This window comes from Apteryx mantelli, chromosome 2 (assembly GCF_036417845.1).
Source record: "Apteryx mantelli isolate bAptMan1 chromosome 2, bAptMan1.hap1, whole genome shotgun sequence".
NCBI lineage: Eukaryota > Metazoa > Chordata > Aves > Apterygiformes > Apterygidae > Apteryx > Apteryx mantelli.
The window spans coordinates 54,723,041-54,746,778 of record NC_089979.1 but is presented as its reverse complement, the minus strand read 5'-3'; the positions used below and the strand labels follow the sequence as shown (position 1 = coordinate 54,746,778).

The following is a 23,738-nucleotide window of genomic DNA, read 5'->3' as shown; positions in this document are numbered from 1 at the left end:
CATAACTGAATTGCTAACAAACAGCTTTTTTAATTTTTGCACAGTAGAAATGTGTCAAACATGCATGAGGTTCATGTGCTGTACTCGGGGAGGTTGGGCAGCCTTCCCCACATTGCTATAGCAGAGGGCTAGGTACCTGCATCACCTATGTTCACCAAAAGTGTTAAAGCAGTAGCACACAGAGCTTCAGTGCTTTGGGAAAGGACAGAGAATAAGGAGGAAGCAAAGGTGGCCAAACCAGGCACACAAAGCTATGGTTAAAGTATTTTGTCTGAGCAGAAGTGTAATGACCCTGGCATGGGCAGGTGGTTACATGACAACTGAGATCACTAGCAACTAACTTTCATGTTGGACCACAGATTAACCTTAGTGAAGGAAAAGCCAGCCAAGTCACTTACTGGTTCAATTAAATATTTTAGGACCTTAGGTGGCAATTAGCATCCTAGCATCAATACTTTGCTTCAGAGGTGAAGAAGTGATTTACCTTCCACTCTAACTTGAGAAACAATTCTCTCTCTGTAGTGGGCAAAATGTCATTAAACAGAAATCTCAGATGGATGAGTCAGCTAAATATTAAAAAAAATGTTCCTTTCTCCAACTTCCTGCTTTTTCTTCATCTTTCATGTCTAATATTAATTTGGTTCTTTCGGAGATAGCTCTTTTAATTGATTAAGTAGTCCCTAAATGTTGGTGATGTGTTGCCAACAATTGAACAAGATGTTCCCTCAAGAAATCATCCATCAGTTTCATGCCCTTTTCCTGGGAGGGGGGAGAAAGTAAAAAAAGAAACCTGTCAGTTCTGCACACTTTACCTCATTCCACAAAAGATCAATCACTTCTGCTAATACCACATCTAGTTTAGTACTTGCGTTGATTTTTGGGTACCTTCCTGTGTGTGGTAGCTATTTCTCACAGAAGCAGTGCTGGAAGATATGTATCCTGTTCCTTCTGCAGGAAGATGGTTTGGGGACCTTTACAACCTCTACTGGAAGTGTAGGTCCTTCAGAGGACTTGCCTGCCACTCTTTCTTTAGCTTCTGTGCTTGGAGTGGAAGAGCTGAAAACGGTGGATTTAGTTTTGGATAATGTAAGTAGTCAGCTTTTCTATGCCAGTGAAGGAAATGTGAAACAGCATGGAGATTGGGATGAATCCAGGTGTGTTCCTACAAATAGTTGTGGTCTGTGAACGTCTGTCCTCATCAAATAGATACTGAAGGAAGCAGAGAGAATGGAGAATTCCTTGTGTAGTATAGCTTGGCCTTATTTTTCCTTCCTTATATTTTGCTGAAAAGGGATAGTGAAACCATTGCGTAAGGTTCTAATGAAGATTGCCCAAGCAGAGTTTGCACTGCATTACCTGGACTGACTTTGGCAGCAGGGGTGCTTACCTGCTCTTTGAGTGAGCAGCAGACGGCTCAGTCCTGGACTTGGACACGAGCTGTTCAAAGGCATGCCAGGATTCAGGTTTGGAGGGCTGGACCTGCCAGTGACTTAACAGGAAAAATCTTTGGGACATAACAGTGAACAGGAATCACTTATACTTTACAGTGCCATGCAAAGGATTGAATTGTTGAGGAGAATTAGTAAGGAAGAACCACAACAAGCTGAATTAGTGGGCTAGCAGAAACTTTGTGAGGTTTAGTAAAGAAAGATGCAAATATTGCACCTGAGATGGAATAACCCTAAGCAACAGCACAGGCTGGGGGGCCAACCAGCTGAGCAGCAGCTCTGCAGGAAAGGACCTGGAAGTCCTTTTGGTGGATCGCAAGCTTGAACATAAATCAGCAATGCACCCTTGCAGGAATGAAGGCCAGCCACATACAGGGCTGATGACAAAGAGTATGTTAAGAGAAGTCACCTCTGCTCAGCAAAGGATAAGCTGTGTCTGGAGTACTGTGCCCAGTTTTGGGCACTGGCCCCATAGGAGAGAGAGATTGAAAGCCTCGACTGAGTCGTCTCCACCAAGGCTGTCAATATAGTAAGAAGGCCGAAGGACAGAATGGATCAAGAAAGGGAGGAAATGTGGTTTATTTAGAGAGAAGAGAAAACTAAAGGGGGATCTTGTTGCTGTCTCCAACTACCTAGGAAATGTTTATATGTAAGATGGACCAGACTCATCTTGAAAGCCCATGGCCAAAGGATGGGAGGCAATGGATACGAGTTGCAGCAAAGGGAATTCCCGCTAGGTATAAGGAAATAAATTTCCTAGTGAGGATGGTCAAGCATGGAGTAGTTACCCAGCGAGTCTGCAGGATTTCCATCCTTGAAGATATTCAAAAGGTGGCTGAACAATTTTCAGCAGCCTGATCTGACTTTGAAGTTAGCGCACTGCTTTGAACAGGAGGTATGACTAGATTAACTTTCAGAGGTCCCCTTCCAGCCTGAATTATTCAGTGACTCTAACAAAATTCTATGCCTTATAAACTTTGATTTTTTGGCTGGGACAATTACTAGCCTGGTGGTTTTCATGGAAAGTGTCATTCCCCCTCTTCCCTTCCCTCCCCCCAATAATTTTTCCAGATTTGAAACATTTGACCTGGCCCTTCTTTTTCCCTCAGGAGGAATGTATGCCTTACCTGGGTTGGAGGAGAAGGGATTTTGCCTCCAAGCCGAAATGATCTTAGTCTTGCTCTCAGAAATGAGAGCAAGACTATCTATATTAAAATATTTTGACAGTCTTTTCTCAAAAATTCTAGTATTTCCATGCTTTCAAGCAAAGCCTATAGGCCTGGCAGGGTACATGACTTTTTGGCAAGGCTATGTTTCTGACATCTCATGAAAACTTAGTGTTCAAGTTTAAAAAAAAAAAAAATCTTAGTTTGCACATCCTCGGAGATTTAATGACACAAATCTTCAAAGACCCTGTACTCATTGAGCATCACATGTGACCTTGCAACTTCTCTGCTGACTAGACTGTACGTATACCGTCCTTGCCCAGGTGCAATGGCAACTGTAAGTGAGTCCTGAGAAACGATCGGAGCCGATGTGGAAGAGGTCTGGCCAAGGCTGGAAGGAGGGTCTCCAGACGGGCAAACAGTTGAGGGGTAAAGAGGTCATAAGGCTACAAAGTCAGCAGGAAACAAGTGGGATTTGAACAAGCCCAGAAGGCTAGAGCTGGCTGGAAGGCAAAGCCTCGGCGTGTGGAGTAGAATAAGCATCAAAGTGTGGGGGGAGAGAAGGGAACAGAACAACAGTAAGTTAGAGGAAGGGCTGGGCAGGCAGCACCTTTGCTGTATCCCACAGTAGGACTCATTCCTGTGTTTGGGAGCCAGCTGGCTTCCTACTTTCTTTTGCAGCACAGCCCTAATGAACAGGGCAAGACGATGCAGGTAATGAAATAGCAGACTTGTGGTTAAGACTTGACAGTCATGCTGTCCAGTCCTTTGCCCCGGATGTCCTTCATGATGCTGTGTTACTTTAACCAAATTTTCCCTTTCCTGAGGCCTGAGCTGAGATTTGAGAACCATGGTGCAAAAGCAATGGGCTGTAGCTGAAACATAGGGATTGTACTTGAAGATGCCAAGCAGTCAGCAACTCTTCCCTGGGGGGCCCAAATGGGACACCCCAAACTGATGGATGCTTTTGGCCTTAATCTGTGTGGTAGAGTACTAAATGTAAAATGGTGGTTGGCAGATGGTGATTATAAGTATGTATTAATGGTTCTTGTTGCAGTGCCTGTTTATCAGTGCTAAGCATTACAGGAAAGCATGTGAGAAAACTGATAATTCAGTCTCCATAGCTCACTTCTTTAAATGCTATTCACCCTTACACTGGATAAAGCAGCAGTTCCTTCCTGACCCCATCTTCCCCCCCACACAAAGAAAAAAAAAAAGTGGGGGGGATTAGTACATTAGCAGAATGTAACTTAATTCTGGAATTTCCTAAATTCTGACTATGTAATCTTAATGCTCATGTATATTTTGGTGTGCAGTTTCACCTATAAAATTGCAGTTATGTTACCATTATTTCAGTTGTGTCAGTTTTCTATTGCGAAAGTTGGCCCAAGTGGCTTGCTCCTCTGAAGCCTGTCAGTCTGTTTACAACCCCAGTGTTATCCCTGTAAGGAGGGGGCCACAAATGTCATTTTGTTTTGTTCAGTTTGCTTAAAGAAAAGTTAAAATTTTCTTTCAGATGACTAGCAGGTCTTTCTGTTGCCTGAGCTTGCACCATCCTTTTCACCTTGTTACCCTATTGATACCAAATGCATTTCTTCTGCATTTTGGCTCCTGCTTTTGATACTCTTAGTAGTCTTTATTTTTAGTTACTATCTTTCCTCCTGCTGCCATATCTGTCTGTAGTGTATTGCACTCCTGCCAAGTTACACTTGCTCTAGACACAACATAAACACAATTACTTGCAAGAAATAAGATGTTATTTGGATTCACTATAAAAAGTGTTCTCAGTTTCAAAATTTAACCTTAACAGTGCTAATCTTGCTCCTGGCTGTCTAAAACGAGGGTTATCTGTTGTTGGTATGTACAGGCATGCTTTAACTCTTATCACGGTCTGGAGTCCCAAGATGCTACAGGAAAAGAATCAATAACATTCCTTGCATATATCAGGAAAAAGAGCTTTTGCAGTTCCTTACTGAGAATAGAAGATGATCACTAGAACTACTAAGTAAATATGAATAATTGGAGGGGAAAAAAAGATAGGAGAAAGATGGTTATGTTTCTCAAAAAGGTGGTCAGAATAGTAGATGATGTCAAGGATAGAAAAGATTTTACTTAAGTGTCCTCTGAGGTCCGTCTTCATCATAAGTCTGTTAGTTCTCTAGTTACTATATTATCATACAAACCATAGAGAATACTTACAAATGTTCTGAAAAAGTAAAATACTTCTGCTCCAGGACACATTACTGATACTAAGAAAAGAAAAGGCAAAACTTTGGTTGGCTAGTGTTAGTACAGAAAACACCTGTTTTCAGTTAGCTCTAAAGAATAAATACTTCGGGGCCGAAATTCGGTAACATGTGTTACTCAAACATTGCTTTGATGACATTTTTCCTTACGCAAGAGTCACAGAAATAGAACCGAATTAGTAATTTGGATGGATCCTGGTATCTGATCCAATGCTGGCATAGGATGATGTAGCTACACATCGTGGCTATTGTGTTAGCCAAGAAACACACTGAAAGCCAATTTTTTTTTTTTTTTTTTTTTTTTTTTAAGCTTGGAAGAAACATGTAAATGTTTCCCGTAAGTGCTTCCCTTAGTGCTTTCTCTTATGGCATGGTGGCAGCTCTTGCCCTATGGCAGCCAGCCTGCCTCCCGGTGTGCACGGCCTCTGCTGTGGGGCTGTGGAAAGGATGCTCTTTGTACCTTCTTTCTATGGCAGGGACCAAAAAAAAAAAAAAAAATTAATTAAAAAGTTTAAAGCCAGGGGATGAGAAATACTCCAAAACATACGTTTCACAAGTCCTCCTCTACAAGAAAGTGTGGGTAAAAACTTTACCTGTTCTAAAGAAAGACACAGAAAGACGGGGTTGTGTTATGACCTGGTTGTGCTCTTGTAGCACCCATTTAAATTCCCATTTGTATTTTCCTAATACACTCATCTCCTTTTTGCCTCAGAGCTACTTTAATTGAATTTGCTTGTTCTGCCTGCCATTTAGCTGCGAGCTGCACTGACTAAAAACAGTTCCAATGCAATAACAAACCATGCTGTTTCACTAAATTTCCGGTGTTAAAAGCAGCTGACCTTCATGTGGGGCAGGGAGGTGGAGAGAGAATGAAAGGTCCAGTTCTGAGAACTACACGCAAAATATGCTTGTGAACTTGTGCACATAAGTTGCATGTGAAATTTCTGTGACTGCAATAATTACCTATATTAAACACAGTTGCTGTCTTTTGCATGTGTATGTGTGCAATTTCAAATATTGACTGCGTTTGGAATTGAATTATAAAATGGTTTGTAATGATGTGCTACAATACATTTGGGATGAGTACATATTTTGTAATAATTACTTCATTACTAGGCATAACATGGTCATTTCTCTTGAATGTTCTTTTTTCATTTATTTGAAGGAAAAAAAACAAAGGAGTCTTAAAAAAATTGCAAATTAATACAACATTACTAGTATTGGCTAGAACATGAATAAGTGATTGGAAGTCAGAACTGAATTTCCTGTCGTATATATTAGAGCAATTTTAATAGTTGTAAATTTTTTTTATCTAGTTTGTAAAACAAAACAATCAACTAACTATGCTGTAACCCTTTCATACTATATTTCTGTTGGGTTTGGGCTGTGTGGCCACCTTGTATATCAGAACACACCAGGCAGGACATCTTTGCATCATTACATTATCAAGTTTTCCCATCGTTTTCAGTAGTTCAGGGTTTTACCCATTAGGTTGTCAAGATTTGGCCTGTTTTGTTGCAGGGGGAAGATTCATATTTGCTTACACAAAACTACAGTGTCAGACATGGGAAGTACCCAATTTTCTCTCCCCGCCCCGCTCCAATTCTGCTATATTTTCTGGGACTCCTGATAGTCTATTTGTTTCTGGCTCTTGTTGAGTGAGAGATCAGATTTTTCAAACAAAGGTTTAGAAAGTCTCTGTTGCTTCTCAAGGTTTGCTTAAGTGGAAAAGAAGGCTTCAAGATAAGGGATTTCAGTACTACCAGTGCTACCAAGAATAGTCTATACGTGCACAAAATGCAGAGAGGCTGCTTATGTGCGTATTTTATAAGCTACTTTAATTCCTGGTTTTATAAACAACATGACTGTTAAGGCAGAGAGATAATCTTGCTAAATCTAGTATGATTATCAGATGCTGCCAGAAAGCTGAATATTGGTTAGGAAATCTTTATGGAGCAGTAAGAATTGCTTCTGTTTGCTACTGTCCGTTCCTTGAACCAGTACCAGCAGTTTCTTCCTTTAATTGCTCATCTCTTTCTTGGAGCACTGGAACCAATAAGGAAACTTAAGCTGAAGTAAAAACATGACAAATATTTTAAAGTAAATTCTTGCTGCCAGTTTTCTATACACATTTGTTCTCTGTGCCAAAACTAGTGACAGGGAATTATTAAATCAGAGTTAAGACAAAAGGTATTACAAAAAGTTTCATTTTACTCAAGCATATTTTTAGGGCAGTATTAAATACCTTTAATATTAAACTCTGGTTGAAACAAGTTTGCTGTTTAAAGTGGTATCTCTCAAATCAGATTTAAAATCTGATCATTTAAGCAAATATTTGGTCCAGCTCTGGTCATGAAAATCCTCTGTTGCTTACAATAGCTTGAGGTTAGGGCCTCCTAAAATCATTTACTGGAAGACATAACAGATGTTAAAATAAGTAGGTGAGTTCTCAGCATAGTGATGAGTATTAGGACAAATGTTTTGATTCTAACAAGCACACGCACACTTAGGATTACTTTGCAGTTCCTTTTTTGCTAGAAAGCAGAGGTCAGCACAGTATGATAAACATTAAAGAAAATATTGTAGAGACTTAAGTAGCCTGGATAAGAGCAGGTCCAAGTAATTTGTGCTAGTTGTCCACAGGGGAGTCCAAGTTATAAAACACTGGATTGCTATTACTAACTAAAACTAACATAAGTTAATTTTTTATAAGTCAGGAAATATCACATGACTCAGCATGATTCATCCCACCTCCTCTTTCCACCTTTAATTTTTTTATTCTGCTAGCAGACTGTTATAACACTTTGCTTCCATTCCACAGGGTATTTTGCTGTTCTTTGGATCAGGGAGGCTTAAGCAAAAGCAGGACATATAAAGATCTAGGTGGGAGGAAGAGGAGGGAATTGAAACTCTCAGAAAGATCTGGTAGTTCTTATTTCCCCAAATATGTGTATAGAGAGAAAGAAACTGGTATGGAAACATCATAGAAAGTGGTATAGTAACATTGGAAATTTGGGAAGAAGAATATACAGTAATGTTGAAAATATTGCTGCTACATTGCAATGCCTTCAAAATGCTTTCTCTGACAAGAATTTCAAATTATTTTTGCTTCTGTCCTAATGTAGGTGTTTGCAATCACCTATTCCATAGAACCTGTATTTCACAAGTCAGATTTATTATTGGTCCCTAATAATGTGCTGAGTTTACCACATTCCAGTATTAAAGTCCTGACTCCCTATGATGGGATCCCTGTCCTGGGATCATCTGGGAGTCCCAGCTAGGTATCTCTTTACTCAAGTGCCTGAGACACTGCCAATGTTCTTCACCTCTCCAGTCCTCTCACTGTTGCATGTTACAGTTGTGGAGATGAGTTTTACTACAGGTCTCCAGCTTGTTACGAATGGTGGGAAGCATTTGGTGGCTCAGAACATGTGGTGGCTCCACTTGGAGATGTTCTGTGGACTTGGTTAAGTTAGACATCTACTGTACGATTCTGAGCCAGCTCTTTTCTTTCTGGCTTTCCTTCCACTTTAAATATGTCAGCCCTGTGTACTTGGTGTAAGGCCATTCTCCATTTGTAAAATTCCAAAATATTTTTCTTTATTAAAAATAGTGATTTCATAAGTATATCTGTAACTTTGTGTTGAGCAAATTGTACCTAAAACATTCCTTTTCCTTGACTTGGTAAGTTGCACACTTTATAAGCAAATAACTGCTACAGATGTTTCAAATTTTTCCTATTTTTTCTTTTTTGTTTGTTTTCCCATGCTGTCAAAATTTCTGGAAATCTTAATTTTGTTGTCAAATAGTTTACACAATTAAACTTTTCATGATCTGGATTGTGGACTCTTAAGACAAATTTTGACCTGACTATCTTTTGATGGTGATTTTCTTCTTTCAGTTCATGCAGTGCAGGACAATGTATTATGAAGCTGTCATTTAACCAAGCAAAGTTATGTCTGGAAAGTTGCAAAAAGAAAATTTTATTTGAGTCTAAAACTGATATATGAGCTAAAGCTTCAGTAAATGACAATGCAGAACAAAATTTTAGCTTTAGAAAGGTTTTGAAGAAGGCAAGTGAATAAAATATCTGTGTTGGTGATGCAGCCTTTGCAAGAGAATTCACAGTATTCATATGTATTCAACAATCCCAATCATTTATCGAAAAGCAAAATTTTGCTGTGCTTTACAAGTTAATCCTGTGTTTGTTTCAGACTAAAAATAAAGTAAGCACTTCTAAAGTTAATAGTTAATAATAATAGTTAATAATAAAAACATTTGTCAGAGTATTAGATTTCATGGGGACTGTGGAGATTAGAAGATATGTTTTGTTTCTATTAAAGGGTGGAGTTTTTATCATGTTATCCTAAGAGTTGTTCATTATAAGTAATTTTTTATTAATTGCAGTGTTACTCTTTTATATTTAAAAAAAAAAGTATATTTATTTTTATACACACACACACACACACACACACTCCAGTGGGAAATTTATTGATGAAATGAAAAAACTTTTTCTTTGAAGATTGTAGTGCTCTGTCAGAACACTACACAAAAATGGTCTTGCTGTGTGAAGAGTTTTGGCACTCTTTAAAGAACCTGGAATAAGTCACCACAGTTGTGGTAGAAACTTGGGGCTGAAATCTCCAAGAATAAACCACTGTATCTCCTTCCTTTTTAGTTGGGTGGAACATGAGAACAGGAGTTCAAATTTCATCATTCATCTGTATAATCACTTTCAGGTTCCTTCAAAGTCTGGCAGAATATCCCCCCCAAAAAGGAAATAAAGCCGGGCTTTGTATGCTTAATGCAAAGCAGAGGGTGGTGGAGAGAAAGATTTGGAGAGACTATGCCATGAGAGACTGCTACAATTTTTTTTTTTTTTTTTTTACACATTCAAATCTGCACTGCATAGTGGAAAGAGAAGGGGGGGGGGGGGAGTAGTGGTGATGGGGTAGCCCTGGTAGTCTAGAAGCCTCTGGAGGCAAGACTTGCCTCTCTCAAGGAAGTGTTTTGATTTGGAGTGAGCTCAGCCGTGAAGCGTTCTGAATGGCTGTGGCCAGGCTCTTAGCCTGCTGGACTTAATGGGAGCGTATGTTTTGTTGGATGATCAGCATGTGCATAGCTGCCTATCAGCATGCGTATAGCTACCACATATGCTCTCCCTTGCCTGATGGAAATGTCAAAAGAGACATTCAGAGAGCTGAAGGTGGTGGCAGTGAGGGTTGAGTCCTGAGGACAAAGGGTTTAAATTTGAGGAACGAAACCACTCTAATAGCTACTTTCCTCTTCCACGTAGGCTCCCTCCAACTCTTTCCAGCTTTGCTCCCTATAATGTGAAGGGAACATAGGAAGGCAACTCACTGAAACCCTCTGAAGGCTGTTTTATGAGTTTATCTAGCTTGCCTGTGTTTCTGCTTAATTTCTTTCTTCCATTTAGTTCTTAAGAGTTAGGTATTAGGTGCTGTATGAAAAGAAGTAAAAAACAGAAATCTCCAGAAATGCATTAAATGCCGAAGTCAAAATATGAGGGGATTTGGGGTTGTGTGGGTTTTTTTATTTTATTTCAAGCTGAGTGAATAATAGAATTTTCTTGCAAATGCAAAGGAAACAACTTTGTGCTTCATATTGTGTAAATGCTATTGTGTGAATGCAATGTTTTGTATCAATGCCATCATACTTTTCCTTTGAGAAAATGCTTGTGGCTTTCATTATTTCTGCAATTATATATCTTCTCAGGAGAAATCAAAATCTTGAAGTATTCCCTTTACAACCTTCTTACGCTTGTCTGGCACTTCAAATGTAAAAGGAATTCCAAATCCATGGGCTCCCTTTTCTTTTGTTAGATACACTAATATTCTGCTCATGCAATGTTAATAGATACAATGGCAATTGCTGGCTTTCCTAAGCAGCTTCATGGGTCAAGATACCAAAGTGCAAACAGAAGTGATCAACACTTTCTTTGGTGGGACTATAGTGTTTTGTCCACTAAGTCATGCAGCCAAGTTAAGAAATTGAAGTCCAGCACTGGTTGTAACCCCTGACACTGCTGACGTGATCTTGTCTTGCAATAGAAAGAGATTCCAATTCCACTTTTTCTGTTTGTTAGTTGTTTTGTTTTGTTTCGTTCTGGGAGAAGAGTTATCATAAAAACTTTGAAAACTGTTGGATCTCCAGCTGCCATTAAAAGTGTAGCACACCTTGGAAATAATTTGACTGACAGCTGAGCAAAAATAGTTCAAATGTTGGGAGAATACAGCCTAGATGTCTCTTGTTCAGAAGCTTTTTGCAAATGCATTATTTTTGTATTTCATTTCTAACCGCTGAGACGTGCCTACCCTGAACTGTTATCAGTGGCATTACATTGGGCCCCACATATACTGAATCAGTGTTTGCATTTTCAGTGATTTGGGTAAAGGATGGGAAGGCAACATACTCTGTCTATAGCCACCTAGAAAATGGATGTTTCAACCTGAATCTTTGTTTGGCTTTTGATTTCTAACTTAGGACCCCAGCATGCAAACTGTTTTCCTTTTCTAGAAGTAATGACAGGAATTGTGACATTTTACTAATAGGAACAAATTTTGAGCACAGAAATGTTATGAGAAAGAAGTAGAACACCTCTTAACTATGATATCCTCGCATAAGCTTGCGCTTTCCTATCAGGTTTATTTCTGTGCAACTTTTCTGAAGTGGGCAAGTTGGCCTAATGCTTAAGGCAATAGGGTTGTTGCTTGGTAACTTTGCAGTGTGTGTTACTCTCCCAGATCAGACAGATGTTTGCATACAGGCTGACTGGTAGCAATCCAAGGGACAAGTAAGCAAACGAGAGTACTAAAATTATTGGTTTAGGGGAACTGTGGCAAATTAAACATTTGCACTGTAAGAAGCTGTTCATGAAACTCATTATTTGTGAAGTGTAAAAAGCTTTTAAAAAAAATCGAGAGGCTGAGATTCCTGACTTGAACGTTTTTTGGTACCTAGGACACAAACATATATCATGTTCGAACGCTGTGTAGCTGACACAGTGTCCCGCCAACCAAGGTGAACCTGAATGTGAGGCTTAAATTGTAAACTTAATTACAGTATGTATCTAAAAGGTAAAGCATCTTCAGAGAGTCTCAGAAGTTATAAATACAGCAAGGAGGCGGCGCTCGGAGCTCTTGCTGTGCTCAGAGGCAGTCTCAGTGGAGACAGCCTGGCTCCCGGGAGGCCACGGGGTGCCTAAGAATGGGGATGTAATTTCGAGCGGTGGTTGCAAATGTTCGTACTGCCTTAAGGCAGGGGCAGGACGGAGGCGGGAAGGAGCAGCCATGGATGGGGGGAAAGGCAGGAGCCTTGCCTCCCACCAGTGGTGGCGGACCTTCAAACGGGCCGGGAGATGCAGCTGGCTGCAGGACAGAGGCAGCCCGGGAGGCTCTCCATGGGCTCCACCGGGCTCGGTACCCCCCGCTGGGGACATATGTCCTTGCGTTGTGGAGACTAGCTACTTCTGCTGTTAGTGTTGTGCAAGGTAACAGCTAAAAGCAAGAGTGGGGAGGCATACTGCAAACAAGTGTGCTGTTTTACAACTAGAGAGAGAGAAATTGCACAATATTTTTATTTTTTTTATTTTTATTTTTTTACTAAGCGTGTTTTGTGGATTAAAAGCACCAGCACTTTTTCTTTCTGTAAGTAAAGTATAGTTGCTGTCAAACATTGAAACTGTTTTTTTACTGTTCTGGCACACTGAGACAGTAGAAAACGACAAGAATAGTTTGACAAAAAAGATACCGGAGGAACCCAAAATTCTTCTTTAGACATGCCTGTTCAGAAGTGGTTTAGTTTTAGGGGATACCTGAAACTAAAGTAATCTTTTAACCCTTAGAGAAAAAAACCCTACATCTTAGCATACATAAATACAAGGCAATATGGACATAGAATAAACGTGTTCATTCTTGAGCTGAATTTCTTCCCTTTTATTAAGAACATTTTAACATTACAGTAAGCATAAACACAGCTATTCATTGCACTTAATAAGAACCTACTAGCACTTCCCTTAATTACTATTAACCTTCATAAGACGAGAGGTTAACTGTGATAGGTGCTACGCAAACACTCATTAAAGTGCATTCCCTACCTGGTAAATCTTGCAGCTTAAGACAACAAGTGATATAAAAGCAGATGGGGCTGTGTCTATTAACCCAGCCACTGAGAGTCATTTTATTATAGATGTCATGATGAAGAGGTATCTTAAAAAGAGATTGTGGAGGACAGTATGATTCAGGATGGTATTTCTCTTTCTGATAGTACTTAATGTGCACTATACTTATGTATACTTCATGTGCACTAATGTCCATTAATTCCCCTTTGAGTCAGTAAGACTTTAGTTTATGCTCAAGGTAAACTCCTGCTTAAATCCTCCTCTGAGCTGGATGCTTCATGAAAGGAAGCCATAGCGGGACTAAAGGTAGTTTTGTAACTACCATGCAAGACTGAGTTTAATGATGTGGAAAAGAGGGAAGGAAGGTGTCATGTTTTAAACAGGAAAACAGACAAATAGAGGAAAACATGAAGCACTGTGGGAGTGAGGACAAAAAAGCAGAATTTCATGGACTGAAATGGGTGGACTCAACAGACACCACCCCACTATGGGTGAATGGCTTGTGTTGACCTCTGTAGAGGTGATCATAGTCTAGGAAGCTCTCAGTCATAGCCTGGCCCATAGAAAATATGAGTTGCCCTTGCCTCGCTCGCTGTTAGGCAGTTCAGGAGTACGACCTAAAGTAAATTTGTGTTTACTGCATATTGCATATCTTCTGTATTTTCTATTTCCTATACCCAGAGTACACAAAATCAGAGTATGGTTAAATTGTATTAATGATTATGCATAGACAAAATAATTTAAAAATGAAAATGTTATTGATGTTATCTTTGGTTTATTTCTTTGAAAGTTAATTCATACCTGTTTTGGACACAGCCTCAGGTAAATCCTAAAGCACCTTAAGATTTTGGTTACCTTTGGTTCGTGAAAGGGGCTGAAGAGATGCAGCAGCAGGTAATCACTTAGTAATCCACTTAATAGTCTCAGTCAGAAAGAAGCTATAGCTATAAAAGTGGCAAAGAGCAATGCTGAATTAATTGCAGTAAATCTATATTTCAGGATTTCAGTTGCAGTTTCAATTTGGCTGGGGCCAAATTTACTGGTTGTTCTTTCAGCAGTGGGGTGGGTTTGGCTATGACTGTCAGAGCACGACTTATTTCAAACAACAGACCAAATAAATCCCTGCACTGCTGAAATAAATCCCCGTGTTGAAAATAAATATGAACTACTGTGTTACTGGAGTTGCACTAAGGGAAGAGTCATATCTCACCTTAGAGTTTACTTTTTATATATGTTAAGCCAATGGTAGTATTGGCCAATTAGAGGTCTGTGGGCATTACATTTGCAGTGAAGGAAGACAGAAAAAGGTTTGGTCTGATTTCTAAATCTTACCTTCATATGCTGTCTCACAGTGATTACTCTTAATTAAGAGAATTTTGTTTCATTGCTATGCAGAAAGCTAAGCTGCATGAGTCATGGACAGATCAGTTTGCTTTTAATAAATTGAAGTGGATACGGTAATAAAAAAAAAAAAAAAAAAATCAGTGTGACTCCAAAACCATCTACCCGTCTAGACATACAGTGCCAAGCTCGTGTCTGCTGAGAAATATCTTCCTAATACTGCTCTAATAATACTACTACTTTTACAGTGCTTCCATTTTTCAAAGTGCTGTACCCAACTAATTCATTATTGGCTAAGTTTTAGAAGGCCTTTTGCTGAGTTTGATAGCATTTTTTGTCTTGCTTCTCTGTAATGTGCTATTTTGAATGCCATGTCCAATCAATTAGGGGATCACAAGAATGTTTTAGGCAGCGGTTCCCAGGGCTGGTCGATAATCCTTGTCCCTTCTCTTCCAGGGTTGCCTATTCATCCTTTCCTGGCAGAGACCATGCATCTCCCTATTCCCCTCTCCCATAAAAAAAAGCTCTTGTCACAGCCAAAGGCTGTGTGTGGACCTGTTCTTGCAGCCACCTTCCCCTGCCTGATGGCCCCATGGGAGAGGTGTGTGTGCGCCGCTTTTCTCTCCCCACCTGTAATTTGCTTGTGTCCTGTCAGAGGCTCTGCTTGCCTTTATTTCTCCCTGACTTTTCATGCAAGGAACTCTTTCCTCCCTCCCCTTGCAGGACTTTCCCAAGAAAGTCATATGCATTTGCTGATGGGGGGAAACTGGGAAAATTCAAAGAGATAGATGGAAAAGGGAATGGAGGGCAGAGCTTGCCACCTGTTTTTCCCGACTTAGTATCGATCTCCTGCATGACTCTAACTATTGTTGAAACAGTTGGGTTGTCAGCATGTATCGGCTCTCCCAGCATCATGGTAGCCAGATGCCATCCTCCCAAAAGGCAAGGGGTTCTGGGAGCAGCTTGTCTTCCAGCCCAGTGTGGAAGCAACTTGGATATGCATCTAACGTCTTGCATAGATAAAGAATTGGAGGATCCTGGTCTGGGAAAAAGTGCAAGGAAGGTATATGGCATGGCGGGGAAGGAAACTGCTAGGGAGGGAAGGGAGATGAAGAAAATTTGTGTCGTAAGGGTAAAGGAGAAATAGAGGGTGGAGAGGCCCCTGGCCTGAGAGGTGTGCTGCCAAAGGAAGGAGGAAGGAAAAGAGGGCTGAATGGGGATGGTAAAAGGGCCGTGTTGGGATATGGAAGGGGAAAGGGGAGGAACAAACTGGGGAGGTTTCTGCAGTCACTCGGGTGGCGAGGAGGTGATACCCAGGTAATGGCATACAGGGAGCTTGTGTCTGGAGTAGCAGGATGTGAAGAGTTCGAAGGCTGTGCCTTCAAGTCAACCAACACAAGCTGCAAGTGTGTGTCATCCCTTATCCTTGCCCACTTCATGCTGTTCTTAAATAAGCCAAAGGTATCACATAAAAAACAAACTACTTGGGTCATCCCTTTTCCATAGTACAGGGCAGGGGTTATGTTTCACTGCAGCCAGGGCATTCCCTGACGGTGAGGGAGAGGTGCCCTGGGCTGGGCACTCCTGGGAATTGAGATGAAGAGAAGCTAAACTGGAACCATTAAACTCATTTGCTCCTGATATCCAAGCCTGAAGCACGACCTCCAGAAATGCAAGAAAATAGCAAAACTAAAACTACTGCCACATAGCAAGGCCAGAGAGCAGAGTCTTTTCTTAGCACTGCCCAGGCTTGTGGTGATCTGAGCTTCCTTTCAGGTACATTAACACTGGTATAACCCCAAAGAAGTTCAGGGGAGTTATTCATATTTCCCACCTGTATGGGAACAGTATGGATTAGGGCTTGGTAAAAATTACTGGAAGAACAGATCTTTTTAATAATAATTTTAAAATGCTGATTCAGCTGGCCAACTAACCCCCTTCAGAACTAAAAAGTAGTATTCAGAACTGAAAGACTTTACTGTCAGTGATACTGTGTTTTGCAGGCCCCACCTGTAACCCAAAGGTACCAGCTACCTAATATCTGTTGCAAAGATTTCCTGCTCATAGGACCAGCCTATTAATATCACTTGATGTTTTGAGGTTAAATCAATGTGCCTTAAAGCCTTCTGGATTCTTGGATGAAAGATGCTATTATATATGCAGTATATCCACAAAAGGGATCACAGAGTGTATTATAACTGTGGGGCAAATCCCCCTGTGGTACTGCCCAAGGACAACATATATTGCTGTAATGCACTCATGCTCCAGTGGCGTATCTCTGCTTAAAAGCAGTGTCAACACCTTCTTTTATAATAGAAAGTATGATAACTGCAAAAGGTTAAACTAGTAAATCTCACATTGCTTTCAAATAATACTTCCTAAGTCTCCTAGCTTGCTTTTGAGACTCGATTTGATTCAAACCAACTCAGTCCTTTTTTTTTTCTTTAAATCAAACCTTGTTAACTCTAATATATGTCTTAGCTGTCAAGTACATTCCCTTGTGATTCATGATGACTTCCAGAGTTCCTAGTAGAAAATAGTATACAAGTTGTCTTATTTAAACTGCATGACTAGAGGTATGCCCTGTCTTAGTTGATGGCACGCATTTTCCTTTTGAAATCTCTCTATTATGCATGTTACAGTGTGCCAGATCTGCTAAATGGCAGTTCTGCATATCAGGTGAAAAGGAGGGTGGTGAGGGGGGAAAGACTTGTTATACTTCTACATTAAGCATAGAGCAGCACAGTTTTGCAGTTCTGAGATATGGTATGTCCTCTGCCTGCTGTCAAGACCGCTTTCCCTTCTTAAATCTCCCAGAGATGCTGCTAATTAAAGGGAGTATTTTTTCCCTGTCATGATTCATACCGGAGGCCTGAGTAAAATTTGGATCCTATTATTTTTGGGAGCTCTCAAAATATACTGTCTAAAGAGGGAATAAGCCTAATTCATCCATATAAGAGCCTGTCAGCACCCAGTTCTCCCTTCACCAGCCATCATTACCTATCACACTGCAAATGCCACCTCTTGAAACAAGCTCAGCTGCTTCAGGTCCCACGAATGAGCTAATGAGCAGCGCATCTGAGCACCATGGTGCGGCAGAGCCTCTGATCCAATAGCTGCTCATATCGCATATTGTTAGACAGGAGAGAGCTTGGCTTTATGCTGTAAGAGAAGCTGCGTACTTACCCAAATGAAATGGTGAAAGTAAGATTATCCCCTCCCAAATTGCTTCTGTAGGGGGTAGGAGTTTTTGTTGCTTCCTGATAGGTGGCATGTTGTGGTTTATATTGTATTGGGTGGCCTAGCAATACTCAAAAGTTATTCAGTTTTATGTTATCATTTTTGGATCTGTAGCCCACATGAAGCAGGACTAATGCTTATCTTTGTTTTGGTGATCATGTTGAGTGAAACGGTCCAGATTTTTTAGAGCACATGCTCTGTGGTTGGAAGTTAAAATCTAAGAGACTGGTACCCCCACCACAAAAATCCCAAGGTAAATCAAAGACAGATCTTGTCAGCATCCAGCCACTGGTTTTAAGTTCCCCGGGAAGTCTCTCTATAGCTAGGTTTGGTTGCAACTGCAGCAGTTAAACTTGTCTGTCTAAATGGCAGAATTCATTTAGCTGAGCCAAAAACTGGCTCGATCCCTCCAGATGCAGGTGCAGAGCGCGGTGCTGCTGGGGGTGCGCGGCGGGAGGGGGTTGCTCCTGGCTAGTATGTGCGGGGAGCATCCCCGCTCAGCCGGGGGCCCTTGCTCCGGAAACCTGCCGGCATCCAGCTTTTGCCGTTTTCCGCGGTGTGGGCTTTCCATTCCCCCCCTTCCCCCCCCCCCTTTTTTTCCTCTCTCCCTCCCTCTCTCTTTCCTTCCCTCCCTCCCTCTCTCTGGAGGAGTCTCCGCAGCCCTGATTTGCTGGGGAGCTGCGGAGGCTCGCTCTGGGCAGAGCCGCGCTGCGCTGCCGCTGCTGACGCGTGGCCGCCGCCGCCGCCGGGAGCAGCCCCGGTGCCGCCGCCGCCGCCGGGAGCAGCCCGCGCCCCCCCGCTCCGCTCCGCGCTCCCTCGCTCCGCACCGCTCCGCGCCCCGCCGCCGCCGCCGCCGCCGCCGCCGCCAAGGTACCTTCCCGCCGCTCCGGCCCTGCGGACGCCGCGTCCTCCCCGCAGGGAGCGGGGATAGTCCCCTAGGGCTGGGGGGCGCTTGCGGATTGCACCCCCCCCCATTTTTTTAATTATACACTTCTATTTTATATCTATACATAAATATATTTTTATATATTATATTTAAATTTCTTTTTCAGGAGCCATTTTTAAGTTAGCCGCTGCGGGGGCCAGGGGGCAGTTGGGGGGGATGAGGCCGGGATGCCCGGGCTCCCGGGGTCGGCGGGACACGGTACGGAGCGGTGCCCCCGGCGGCGGCGGCGGCGGCGGCGGCGGCCGGGCCTGGCGGCGCTGCCGCGGTCGGGCTGCGCGCCGTGTCCGCGGGCGCGGAGGGCGCTTCCTGCCGCGCCGCGGCGCGGGGGGAGCGCGGCTGGGCGCCCGGCGGGAGGAAGGACGGCGGCACACGCGGCATCTGTGGCAGAGCGGGTGCTCTGGGGTTGGCTTTTTTTTTTTTGCCTTTTTTAAATATATATCTATATACATTTCTATAGGAAACTTGTGCAGGCGGTAGAGGCCCCAGCGGTGCAGCGAGGGCGGGGGGGCTGCCGGGAGGTGCCGGGGACCAGGTCCCCGCTGCCGGGCTCACCTGGGCGGGGGGTGCTGCCCGCGCTGGGCCCCCTGCGATGGGGCCCGGTGGGGGGGACGGGGGACACAGCGGGGACCCCCGCCGCGTTTTTCCCCTTGCTCCGCTGGCCTGGGCGGCGAGCCCGGCGGTGGCGGGGGGGCTGTTTTCCCTCCCCCCCCCCCCCCCCCGGCCGTGGCTTCTGCAATGCGGCGGGTGTGGTTATCGGCAATCGCAGCCCCGCTCTCTGCAGTGGCGGCGCGGCCCGGCCGCTCGCCTCGGGGTCTCCAAAACACCAGGTCATGCCCGTCCCGTCCCCCCGGCTCTGGGGACGTGGCCGGTGTGTGCGCGGAGGGGCGCGCGTGCGTGGCGGGGGGCTGAGCGCGGCTCACCCCGGGACCGGGGCGTGCAGGTGTGCCGAAGTTTGGGTCGTGCTCGCTGCGTGCTCGGTCCCGCGCGTAGCGTAGCGTGGGACTCCGGCGCTGGGCGGCCTCGCCGTTTTATGCAGTTTAGCGTGAAACTTGTGCGGGTTTTCACAGGTCTTAAAAGGAAAAAAGAAAAAAAGAAAGAGGGTGTGGCTGTCAGAAAGCTTTTCCTAATCGCTTTCTAATAAATGCTCTGCTACAGATCTTTTTTTTTGGGGGGGGGGGGGAGGGGAGGGGTTTGCGGGTGATTTTGAGTTTTGTTTTGTTTTTTAATTCAGAGACCTGAAACTTTATCATATATATGATAGACTTGAAAACTCAACGTTTCCATAATCATTAGAAGTAGTAAGGTATACCAAATCAGTTTTTGGCGTTTCTCGATTTTTGTTTTTCCTGTAGCTGTTTTTGAGGGGAAGAGGAAAGCATTCTGAAAGATTATTTTTGCTTTAAATGGTAGTTTCCAATGCATGCTTGTATTTGAGGCAGAGTGAACATACTTCCTGAACACAACATGTGCATCACTTGTAAGCAGAAGAAAAAGTGCATGCGTCTCTTGAAGTCTTTTCAATCAAAATGATTGCAAGTCAGAGGTCTTCTTCTCAAAGATAATCTCTAGGTTAGGTGCGTCTCACATGTGTCTGTCTTTTTATAGTGTGCAATCTGAATTACTTTTTTCCATTTTACATTTAATATTGCCAGCCTTCTCCTATGTCAGTAGTAAGCTGAGAGATATGTTTTAAAAAAGCAAACAAGTAAAATTGTAAGTTTTATCTGCAGGAAATGAGAACATAAGCAATATGTGTTAGTTTTTGTCTAGTAAATATTGGTCAAACATGATCAAGTATAGGCTTTTCCTCTAAAAATATGGATTGATAGTCTTTTCATGGAGCGTTAAAAGGTCAACATCATCTTGGCATATCAATTATCTAGTTAAATTCACTGGTCTTGCTGCACCCGTGTGTGTGCATTTGTAATAAAATACACACATACGCATACTGTCATGCTGGTGTCCTTGGATTGGAAACTTTCATCTCTAATGTGAGGATGAAACCTGCATATCAATAATGGGAAAAGAGAGACCAAGAACACCGCATTAGCGTAAAGAGCAACTGTAAGTTTATTCCTTATGGTACTGCTAGCACAGGAAGGCTTCTTGAGCTTTTAATGTGCTACAGACCTGTTCACTGCAGTGATGAATAATCAGAAGCAGAACATTAAATGCATTGGGAAGCATTAAAAATATATTATTTTTATTTAATCAGACTAATACAATCCACGCCAACTCTCTCCAAGCTAATTTCTCGCAGCCGCACCACCTCATGAATGATGCAGTTGATGGCCTTTTCCTCTAAAAGGCTAGCTGGTGTTACTGGGAGCGCGTCAGCTGCGTCGCAGGAGCTCATCCGATGGGAGCCTGCCTTTTAGTTGCCTCACTGGTGGGCAGGCTTTGCCTTTGCGAGAAGGAGGAGGAGGAGGCACCTCGCACAGCTGGAGCAGCAGGGTGGGGCACCCGCACCCCAGCCCGCTCGCTCCTCTGCCTCGGAGCCGCCTGGCAAAGCAGGACCCTACCCTTCTTTCTGGGGGAACTGCAGCAAAACTGAAGAGGTCTAATATTAGTTTGGGTTTTATTTTCTCTTCCAGGAAGGAGCAAGTGAAGGTGAATCTACAACTTACGTAATTTCTGAATTAAACAGGGTGGGGTCTTTATCTAGAATGGAAACCTGCTAAATATTTACTTGAGGTCTTCTTGGTCTAGGGTGGAAACGTGCTGAATACTTACTCTTTGAAAAAAAATTACTCTCTACAGGTTTTTATTTGAAGGCTGAGATTTTTAAGGATAATAAGAGCACTGATGATAGGTTTGACACACGATAGCATGGTCACACCTATGTTTTGTTAGGTACGTTGTTCAGTGCAATGGGTATGAATTCCTTGGGGGCTATTCATGGTTATTTTTTAAATATGCACAATGTCATTTCTTTGTATTTCAGGCATGATCTTGAGTTAACAAAAATGTGTTTTCTTTCTTTCACATTCTTGAAATGTGTTATTCACAGTGGGTGACATTCAAACTTGTTTCATGGAAATCTCACGTAGTAGTAAATGGCTGCTTGTTGTCTCAGAGAAAACGTCAAACCATTTATAAGTGGTTATAAAAGAATGCTTGTTTCTCATGAGATGAAGCATCAGCTTTATCTCTTGAGCTACAGCATTTTCAACATGAAAGTATTTATAACTGACTTTTTCACTTTGAAATACATAATTGGGTGAAAATCCATGTGCATGAGCATTCAATGCATGTTTGTCTTTGAAACAGAGGGACAATCCATGCAGGGAAGATGTTCTGTGAGTTTGCAGGACTGTGCTTTTTCAGTGTGTAAAATATGGTCTTAGGATATGGTGTTTTACCACCTCTTTATCATGTTTTAAGCTGGACGTATATGTTATAATTGCAGAGTTTGAATTTTCGAAGTACTTTGTTCAGAGATCATTTCTCTCTAGCTTTATCAAGTGAAAACAAATGACTGTGTATAACTGAAAAATAGGATTGCTGTTGACTAAGCTGAAGATTAAGCTGAAGACATGTTTATTCCAAATGATTGTGATGGATTGTTTTCACTTGGTACAGGAGTTGTGGAGTATGTAAAAGATTGTGATCTGGAGTTAGATTTAAAGAATCACATCTAAGCAGTTTGAGTCACTGCTGTAATAGAAGACTTTTGAAATAGATGAACTGCTGAAAAGATGGAGGATTATCTCATTTTTGTAGCATGTTTCTCTTTTAATCTCCAATATTTGCCATTTGTAATGATGGGGGAATTGCCAAAGTATAAATATGGATACAGACACATCGCATTCTCACATTAACTAGCAAGAAATACTAAAAAAATGCTTTTTTTCCTCTGTAAAGATCTGCAATTATTATACTGGAGTTAGCATTAATGTTTAAGTTTTCTAGTAAGAGTACCTGCAGATATGTAAAAGGAAGAGGTTGTTTTCCAAAGTATTTACTGTGTGAGAAAATGAATAGCACAAGCAGTAGAGAAGAGTGTAAGCACCTATCTAGGCTTCACTAGGAGAAATCCTGCAGGCCCTTTGCTCCTGCCAGTGCCAATAGTTGTCACTGTAAGCATCAGTGCAGAGGAAACTCAAGAGGATTGCTGAGAACTAAATTAAATATCTGTGGAAAAGCAGAAATGGGTCAGTATTTGGGGCGGCTGAGTTGGCGTGAAGAGCCTGTGCTGCAGAGACAGCAAACTGTCTTCCACACCCTTCCGGAATAATTGATATAGTACGATTTGAATAACTGTCAGGTTTTGTCTTGGAAGGTAAATGAAATTGAAGTGTTTGCTTTTCACCTGTTTTTTGACTAAATCAGCAGAGCCGGTTGTTTTTAAATAAAGTGGATAAAAGCTAAAAAGAAAATAACAATATTCTGAATCACTTATGACCCTATTTGCATCCTGTGGGACTCAGTATATGAAAGGGCACATTAATAAAAATAAAACCTTATAGAGAAGGAGAAAGAACCTTTTTACAAAGACTTTTTCCATCTTTACCCTTTCCTTTATAGATCTTGGAAGTGTTTTGTGTTCCACAGACAGAGAATCCCTTTCAGTGGCTTTACTACCTATAAAAAGTGATATGTTTGCAAGCAGAGAAACAAAAGAAGTATTGAAACTTGTGTGAGGATCACCCACCAGATGTTCAATCCCACCGAGAAAAGGTTTTAGTTTAGTGGGTTAAAGAAGAATGTGGAGACGGGGGACCCAGAGAGAGTGTGTATGTGAGTGTGCGTGTGTTGGCTGGGGGGGAGGGATAAAGGACTAGAATAAATTGAAAGCATATGTGAGTATAAAGAAAACTTTGGGGTTAGGAGGAAAGTGTAAAGAGGAAAAAAAGTCAGTGAGATACTATTTTGAATATATATGTGTTATATTCAATACACACATATTTGCATTAAATGTGTGTTACGTGATAAATGTGATAGAAGTGATCAGTCATAGTGCTGCCTTAATGGGTTAGAAGTGGGAGTAGAAAGCTCTTGCATGGAATGGAAAATAGACGATGGTTCTGTTTTCAGGCTAAGATAAAAACTGATGTACCAGGGCACAGCATGCATCTATCAATTGGCTTTTACAGCAGCCTCCTTCCTAAAGCAAGAAATGGATTTTGACTCTGGCGATACCGGGTGGGCTGCGGGTAGTGAGGGGGTGATACTTTTGAAGTCAGAATAAACAGCTGGGGCCTCGCTCGC

General features: G+C 42.1%; 1 protein-coding gene across 1 annotated transcript in view; it reads left to right on the top strand.

Annotated features, from left to right (window-relative positions):
• The first annotated feature begins 18,433 nt into the window (after positions 1–18,433).
• The window catches only part of EPB41L3 (erythrocyte membrane protein band 4.1 like 3), a 101,565-nt gene continuing 96,260 nt past the window's right edge, over positions 18,434–23,738 (top strand). Inside the window, exon 1 of the mRNA XM_067290683.1 lies at positions 18,434–18,451. The gene's annotated coding sequence lies outside the window, so the exon portion shown is untranslated. The remainder of the gene's footprint in view (positions 18,452–23,738) is intronic.